The sequence below is a fragment of the Oryzias latipes genome, chromosome 24, assembly GCF_053564925.1.
Source record: "Oryzias latipes strain Hd-rR chromosome 24, Olatipes_Hd-rR_3.1".
NCBI lineage: Eukaryota > Metazoa > Chordata > Actinopteri > Beloniformes > Adrianichthyidae > Oryzias > Oryzias latipes.
This window is the reverse complement of record NC_136260.1, coordinates 7,176,164-7,185,193: the sequence shown is the minus strand read 5'-3', so window position 1 is coordinate 7,185,193 and position 9,030 is coordinate 7,176,164. Positions and strand designations below refer to the sequence as shown.

Below are 9,030 nucleotides of genomic sequence, written 5' to 3'. Positions count from 1 at the left end.
TCCAGAGACACCAAAGACAAATTCGTAGACCTCCACAAGGTTGGAAAGGGCTACGGGGTAATTGCTAAGCACCTTGGTGAAAAAACATCCACTGTTGGAGCAATTATTAGAAAATGGAGAGGAGCTAAACATGACTGGAGCTCTATGCAAGATCTCACCTCGTGGGGTCTCAGTGATCCTAAGAAAGGTAAGGACTCAGCCCACCTGGTTGAAATCATGCATGGCATGAAAGGTTCCCCCATCTAAGGTTTGCCAGTGACCATATGGATGATCCAGACGAGTCGTGGGAGAAAGTCATGTGGTCAGATGAGACCAAAACAGAACTTTTTGGTCTTTATTCCAGTCCACGTGTTTGGAGGAAGAAGATGGATGAGTATCATCCCAAGAACACCATCCTTACTGTGAGGCATGGGGGTGGTAGCATCATGCTATGGGGGGGGTTTTCTAAGGAGAGGATGACCAGGGCCAAGTATTGGGAGATTTTGGGGAACAATCTCCTTCCCTCAGTTAGAGCATTGAAGCTGGGTTGTGGCTGGGTTGTCCAACATGACAATAACCCAAAGCACAAAGCCAGGAGAACCAAGGAGTGGCTCTGGAAGAAGCATATCAAGGTTCTGGAGTGGCCTAGTCAGTCTCCAGACCTCAACCCAATAGAAAATGTTTGGAGGGAGCTCAAACTCTGTTTCACAGCAACACCATTTAGTGAGGCGGGAGTGCTGGCTCCTGCACGGTGTGTAAAAAATAAAAGATTTAAAAAGAATCCTGCATCTCACCTACTTCACTCTTACTTACTTACTTATGGTATGTTTGCACCAGGCATTTGTTACATGTTGAGCAACGCCCTGTCACGATTTCATGAATGCGGTTTAATCCTACGGTGTTCACACTGAACAAGCAGGGAGGGGCTTCTTCTTATTTTGTTTTACTGTTTAATAGCACACCTGCCACCTACAGTTGGAGGAGACTGGATGTGAAAGGTTAAAGCGGGGCAAATATTGCTCAGGCTCAGGCTCAGACATATGAAAGACTTGGTGTCATAGAATTCCGGCCGAGCAAAAAGGGACGATTTTTGAATGCGAAAGCCTAAAATGCGGGTTTACTGGCATTTACATAGACTTTTCATTGAAAGCGGTTGCTCCAACGCAAAAATAGTAGCTGAAATTTTTTTTACATTGCTTTTTTAAAACAAAAACGTGTTTTTGATAAGGATAAGTTCTAAGACCTGTTCTGTTTGTCCTCAAGTGAGCTTTACACGCACAATTTTCTGAAGTTTTTGCATATTTCCTATTATGTGAATTTATTTTATTAGAGCAGATGAAGCTGAAGCAAAAACCCTTATGCAGATTTAGAAAAATCTCACATTACTTGTGACACGTGGGAATTTTCATTAATTAGATAAATTCAGGTATTTGAATTATAAGCTTTTTACTTTCATGTGACAAAAAGTGTTGCAAAGTGATTATTTATAGGTAAGTCATTTTTTTAGAACCCTTTACAGTGTATAAAAATAAAAGTGTCAAAATGATGTCAAATTGTTCAACTACACAGATACATTTCATGGTACAAAGGCACAAAATGATCACGATAAACATTTGAAAAATACTGAAATGCTGAACTTGTAACTTTTTTACAGCATTTGGGTATAAATATGCACCCCTCCCTCTCTGATCCAGTTTTTTTCTGCTTTCACATTTCAGATAAAACCAGATGTTATAATCCTGCAAAACCTAAAGTTTTGTGGAGTTTATGTGTATCTCTTCTGTTTTAACTAAAGCAATCAATATAAAAATGAAATGTGCAGAAATGAGATTTTATTTGTTTAGAACTCTTTTCTTCTTTTTCTGTTTATACTTTGTCATGTTCTGATCTGGATGAACCGTTCTCACGTTTCCCATGAGGCTCATTCAGAGGTCAGATGTGATTCTGGGATGTGGGGCTGTAATGCTCACTGGGGGGGGGGTTTGTTGTTTGTGACCTTTGCAACCGCCATAAACAGTTGCAGAGGTCAGCTGTCCCCCCTCCTGCTCCCCCTAGATTGGCTGCAGTTTGGACCTTATGTCATAAAAATCTGCTCACCTTTATCTTCTCCAAAGGTCAAACTCAGTTTAAGCTTCTCGTCTGAAGAGAAAAGCATCGAAGCAGTTTAAATGTGGTGGTTTCTAAAGCATTAATGGCCTTTTGTATTAGCTATTAACAAACAATGCAGCCCTGCCTCTCTCTCTCTCTCTATATATATGTGTGTGTGTGTGTGAATATTTAAAAATATAGAAGTGATTTAATATATGCAACCAATTTAACTTTGCTTATATATGTAAAAGAAGACTGTATTCACATCAAACGCGATTTGCATGTCAGGGATGTCCAGTTTCAGTGCTATAAGCCAATGTACAGACGCCATTGGAGGTCCGTAACCCTTGTGCTATCCTAGGCACTTTAACATTGGGAGTTGGGTCATCTAGACCCACTAGACAGTGCTCTGAACCTTTTTTCTTTAATGATTTGTGAACCTCACTGGTGTCCATGGATTACATGAAATCTTTCCACCTTTATCCACCTTTGTCATGGTAGGGAGAACACGTCAATGCAAGGATGGGGTCATCTAAGATAACACAAGGGTTAAGTTCAAGTCAGAAGTTGGGGCAGTGCAGCAGTCTGAAGAAAGACCGTTTCAGCTGGCATGGCTTCATGACTTAAAATATCTGAACTTTGGCGAAGAATTTGCACCGTGTCAACCAATCAGCTATGTAGCTTTGTATGGTGTTGATGATGCAATCTGCGGGTGGAATCCAAGACTAACATGAAGATGAAACTCATCATTCTCCTCCTGATCTCGGAGACATTTTTCTTATTTGTATCAAGACGATAATAGAACGTTTTCATTTTTTTCCCTCCTTGGACTAATGATGGGCAGCAAGTCGACAAACTGGGTCACAGGGAGATGTAGTACCGCTGAAAGCTTCGTCATTCAGATGCAGCTCCTGCAGCAGATGGTAAAGATCACCGTACTGGGAGAATCTCTGAATTATGTTATGAACCCAGCCATGGAGACATGATTACTGAGACTTTTGTAGAACTCTTTAAAATAAATAAACCTGATCTCTTAACATCATTCCTGTTTCAGTGTATTGTACATAGTCAGTGCTTCAATGTAGCGGTGAGGTTGAAAACTTTGCACAGTAGCTCCTCCCACCGCAGGGACGTCTAGTTTATGGACCCATTTTTGGACAAGTGTTGAGCAACAAATTCGTTGTGCATCTAAACAGAGCGGCTGAGCATGAATCTGCCTGGCGAATCACGTTTGGTGTGACTATGGGAAAGTCAGCAGCTTTATTTTTAAATCTTTCATATTGATGTTTTTAAGTAAAAGGAGAAAAATCTATTTCTTCCCCAAATACCAAGCAAAATTACGCAACTATTTAAATTTTTAAAAATCCATCTTTATGCAGATGATGCAGTCATTTATTTTGATTTTAAATAAACCAGAGTATCGCACATTTGGTTCATTTAACGTAGCGTTCACAGAATGTGATGCTAAAAGCCACAAAACCATGTCTACATCTTGGTCTACTTTGGCTATTTTGACTTTAAGCTAGAGGAAAAAGCAATAACAAAAGTCTCTTATGGATTTTATCTTCTTGTCTTAATATAGAATATTGGATCAGATAAAGATTTTTCAGATAATTACTAAAGAACCTGATCCAAAGTTGAAGTAGCAATCTAAGGGACCGGTTTTTCTCTTTGTGTCTGACCATAAAACCCCAAAATTTGGCAATAAAACAAAGGTAGCAAGTGCAGACAGGAGTATCCCGATGGATTAAAGAAAGAAAACCATAACCTGCCAAGCAGGAAACTGATCACCAGGCTTCTTTCAGTGGTTTCAGGCAAGACAGATAACTGAAAGAATAACAATCTTTGTGAAAATGTGCCCAGATTGAAACCTAATCCATAATAACAGCTGTCTGGCGCCTTCTTTGTATTTCAGCCCAAGAATCGTTAAAATGTGAACTGTTAAACCGTTGAATCTTAGAAAAAACTAAAGTCAATCAATTTTTAGACTTAGAAAAAAGCAAGAACCCATAGAATGATCTACTTGAGCAATAATTGATTTTTTTGGTGCAAAGCTGAACTTTGTGCAGTCAAACTCTTCAGACAGAGTGGGATTTGTTAGATGAAGCTTATCTAACCTTTTCTGGTTGATGGCCAAATATTAACCTAGCTTAATGAGCAGGTGGGACCCCAGTGTAGTGTCCACTTGAGCAGCTGTGCTGTTATCATTCAATCACACTCTTATAATGAGCCAATGCTTGCTGCTGTTCCAGCCTCAAAAAGCGTCCAAACTGATGCTGGATCTTTACTAATTCACAACATTACCTGTGTGGTAGCTGAAGCCAAAGCATGAATGTTTTGGTTTTTAGAGTAAAATGGATTTTATGAAGCTTTAGACAGGATTTTTTTTCAAATTTTATTTACTTTTTTTGACAATATAGTAAATATACTCTTAAAGAAAATTGGCACAATGCGTTACAATGAAACGCTACTCTCTGAAAGCAATCTGAAGTCGCCATTAAGCTTCACATTTCTTTATTTGATGGTAAACATTTTCCCTCTCCGACACTTTGTAAGACCATTGCTTATTACAAGTTTGTTCTTTTCTCTAAAAAATTTCTACATGCTCACAACTCACAATGAGTTTATTTCACAAAATACATGAACCAAAGTGGAAACCAAAACATCATTAAACAAAAAATAAGAGGATCTTGGCTGTATAGTTAGGTAGTAGCGCAAAGGGTCTTGCCCAAGGACCTGTACTGGACAAAGCGCATTGCCCCCCCTGGAAATCGAACCCTAATTTCCTGTATGTCAGATCTGCGATTAACCACCGATGAAACCAATAGTCATTTTCTTAAAGATCTCTATCTTTGAACATTCTAAGAAATATTGCTCCATGCAGTGCCCCCATCCAACACTCCCATATTTGTTTTTAAATCTTAAAGCACCTCTTCCTTATTTGGTGTATTCTTGTGTCCTTCCATGAAGTCGCCTTCCATGATCCACAAAGACAAATCTGTACTTGCCTTCTGTCTCCATTTGATGGTATTGCTCCTTCTCATACTTATTGTCCCGTATGTTCTGAGCCTATTAACCCTTGTGCTCTCCTATGACCCCACCCTTACATTGACGTGTTCTCCCTACCATGAAAAAAGGTGGATAAAGGTGGAAAGATTTCATGTAATCCATGGACACCAGTGAAGATCACAAATCATTGAAGAAAAGAGGATCATAGCACTGCCTAGTGGGTCTAGATGACCCAACTCCCAATGTTAAAGTACCTAGGATAGCACAAGGGTTAACTGGATGTCTTACTTGAGAGTAATCTTTTTGTTTCTGCTTGGATTCTCAGTAGCTTTAACGGTGTAACCTAATGCCTTAGTCACAACTGCCGTTATGTGTAGATATGCAATTTGGATCGAATAGTCAGTGGGTGAAAAATAGGCAGATTTGTAAAGGGCACGCAGGTGGCCTGCAAGAAACTTTAACCCATGAGAACCCAGACCCATTTTGGCTTAAAAATAAAATGATGTGGAATATACCACAAACCAAATAAAGCACAGAACACATTTCTGATATGTTTCTATTACACTGATGTCACCGTTGAATCTTATGGGTTAAGTTTGTAGATCACTCAGTGAGCTTGCAGGGCAAAAATGTTCACGCACATTTTTTTTTGCTGGCATGCAATAGGCCTCAGGTCATAGCAAATTTGAATGAATGAATGCATTTTGATGAATCCCCAACTGAGGTCTGCTCCCTCTTGCTATTCAGGGCTGTCACTTGCTCTTTCCCTAGTTGTCACTGCCGTACTTACAGTAGTCATAAGTCCTATGCTAGTATGCTAGCCAGAAACAACCTGAAACCTGCTTTACTATGGTCTTGTGAATTTACATACAGATTTTGGAAAAACATTCACAAATTTATCACCGATTCTATTGTTGCTGACATACAACTTTATTATAAAAACATACTTTTTGGTTTTCATAGCTTTGATGTCAAAGACCATGATGCTTTCTTTTGTGTAAACATGTTATTTTTTATGGCTAAATTTCATATACACAAAAGAAAATTTTCCAATAAAAAACCTGATTTCTTTGTGTTCAAACTGGAACTGCAGCATTATTTAAACTTAATTTCTGCTTCAAAAAATACAAAAGCTCAAAAAACAATTAACATTTGTAATTCTTTTGGACTGCTGACATAGATTTACTCTCGCATTTTCTCTTTTTATTTTTTTGTTTCATTTTATTCTTTATTCCCTTTTGTGTTTGTTATTAATAATTAGAATTTTTTAAAGAATGTAACACGTTTGTTCTGTATTCAGAATTCTATTGTACATTATATGTGCATAATTGTTGTATTTTCTTGTTTTGTATGTTGCAATTGTTCAATTTAAAAAAAAAAAGTCCTATGCTAACGGTGACATCGGAATAATATCACCAATAAATAACATTAAATAACAAAAAAAGGTTATCAGGCCCCTGAAATGGCGTTCTGGGGCATGAATTGTTACCAAAGAAAGACATCAAGCTGCACTGTGATGCATCTGCAGGGTTGTGCACCATTTTACATCCCAACAATAATGCTCCACTTTCAAAAATAATGCACAACTGTCACAGATTTAAGTGCAAGGAGGTCAGTGTGCGGTTCAGTTGGGGCCCCTGTACGTGACACTGCTTTGTAAAACTGCCTCCGATAGCTGGTGGGTTTGGCTTTTTACTAATGTGTAAAATAAAAAACTGAAAAAGTTACATTTTTTGTAGTTATCTTTTTACAAAATGTATTGTGTCATATGACCAGGTTAGAAATTAAATAAACACATCTGTAGTTACTTAATTACAAATGAGGCTTTGTATTACAGACCTAAAATATAATAAAGTAGTATTGGATGGTATAAATGTATGTATATATATTTTTGGCATTCAAGACGTTCCACACCAAAAGAATTTAGGACCGCGCGGAAACGAGCCCCAGCCTCTGCGGCTCGTGAAAGAGAGAGAGGGCGCGAGCGAGCCAACAGCAAGGGAGAGAAGAACCGGCAGAGCGCGAGGAGAGAGAAAGAGGGGGAGGTAGTGAAGGAGAGGAGTGTGCGCGCGGCCGCTGTGAGGGTCCGGGTGTCTGAAGAACTAACGACACGGTAAATATAACCATAAAATAAGGGCTAGCAAACGCTCGGTCAAGTCATTTGCAGACACCTCCTGAAGTCTCGCGCGGCTCCGTTTTCGCAGATGATGATGCGCGCGTGGGGAGGTTCGTTCGCGGCGCGAGGGAACTTGAGTGTTCTGAGACGGAGGAAATGTGAGCCTCACGGTGACCGCAAACGTCGCTTTTGCCCGCTAAACCGTCAAGCTGTCGCGTCCTCGTCACCAGATGTAGACAGAAACATCAGCGCGCGGGACCGTGTCGCCGGGCACGCGCTTCACGGGGTTAACGGGTGCATTGAGTCTGAACGCGCCCCCTCCTGGGTTTTCACCTGTGAAGCTTACGCGCTCAGGCACGTGCCTTTCACCGGCTTCCCGCGCGCCGTGCAACTAGGATTATACCTGTTTACAAGGGTTGTCCGGTAAAGGCCGCGTGAGGTCGCTCCCAATATTATTTCTCACAAACCTGGCATCGGTCAAGACAGCTAAAACCACCAGGACCCCTCTGTAAAGCGCTTTTAAAATAAAAGTCACACACACACAAAAAAAAATTGTTTTTCTCCATATAAAATTTGATATATTTACTGATACGAAACTATATATAATCATTTTCTTATGTGAAAAATGTTAGAAACACATTATAATCTACTTTTAGTTTTTACATTTCTACACAATGTATGGCAATGAATGGGATAAATGTTTAAACTTTTAATAGTTGACTATGGCAATATTTCATATTTGTTTATTTCTAAACTCTGCGGATTGCCTTTTTTATTATACACTTTTCATTTTTTTGGAAAAAGATTTGATAACTTCCTGATGTTTGTTTTTTTAAGATTATAGAAAATGTTAGTAAATAACTGAAGTTATTTTATATTTTCAAAAACTGTGTTTTTCTTTGGCAGAATAGGAAAGTAGGGCTCTGCTGTAATTTGTTTTCTTTTTAAGTTTTTTACTATTCAGTCTTGCATATAAATTTAAATACACTTTAATCAATTTGAAGTAAATATGCACTCTTGCATATTTACTTTAAATGGCTTCTAGTGTATTTCCAAATACATCTCTTTGTTTTCTGCTTAAGGCCAGCTTTGTAATTGTGTCATGCTTTTATTGTGAAGAGAAGGACAGACTTCCCTGTGTTGTTACTGCCCAACTCTCATTACCTTGATGTACCTCTAAGGTTTTTTTTCCCTGCACAAATATTTCTCCTCCCACCAGTGCAGGCTTTTCCCTGGGCCCTCTGACTTCGGTCTAATTTAAACCACTGCTGGCACAAAAATCAAAACAGTTTAAATCTAACGTGCTATAGGAGCATCTGAGTCCATAAATACTCCAAGGAGTCATTATTTGGCCTCCAGTCGGCAACTCGCACAGGGAGTCCCGGGAGTACTGGGGTGGATAGTGCACGCTCATTTCTACAAAGTTTCCATGCCTGTCTTTTTTTCTGGCATTCTTGGCTCTTTGCCGGATGTCTTTACAGTAGATGATGTAAGGCTACATCAAGAGGAGTGACATACTGTACAATGCAATGCGAGCAGAGCCAGACACATTGGCTACAGTCACACTGTGCTCCGATCCAAATCACTGCCGGGATCGGGTTTGTTTTTACGCTCATGCAGGAGTTGTATTTTGTCTCTTTGAGTGCAGCACAGTTGTGCATGCTCACTGTATGTGCTGATGAGCTTCAGCTAATCCTATTAGTGTGCAAGACAACAAACTTTCAAGACCTCTGAGCAACATTTCTCTGCTTTCATGCTCTATATATCTATCTATCATCTTGATACATATTTAAAACTGGTTGCAGGTTATTTTACAAATGTTTTTGTTGACCTGTTGG

The 9,030-nt window shown here is 39.3% G+C and overlaps 1 protein-coding gene across 8 annotated transcripts in view; it reads left to right on the top strand.

Moving 5' to 3' along the window:
* The first annotated feature begins 7,025 nt into the window (after positions 1–7,025).
* dnmt3ab (DNA (cytosine-5-)-methyltransferase 3 alpha b) overlaps positions 7,026–9,030 on the top strand; it is a 76,654-nt gene continuing 74,649 nt past the window's right edge. For 6 of the 8 annotated variants that reach the window (XM_020714528.3, XM_023952720.2, XM_078942580.1 and 3 more), the window contains exon 1: positions 7,030–7,189. The gene's annotated coding sequence lies outside the window, so the exon portion shown is untranslated. Of the gene's footprint in view, positions 7,190–9,030 lie in introns of all 8 variants that reach the window. The other 2 variants (XM_078942581.1, XM_011491990.4) reach the window with 2 other exon arrangements.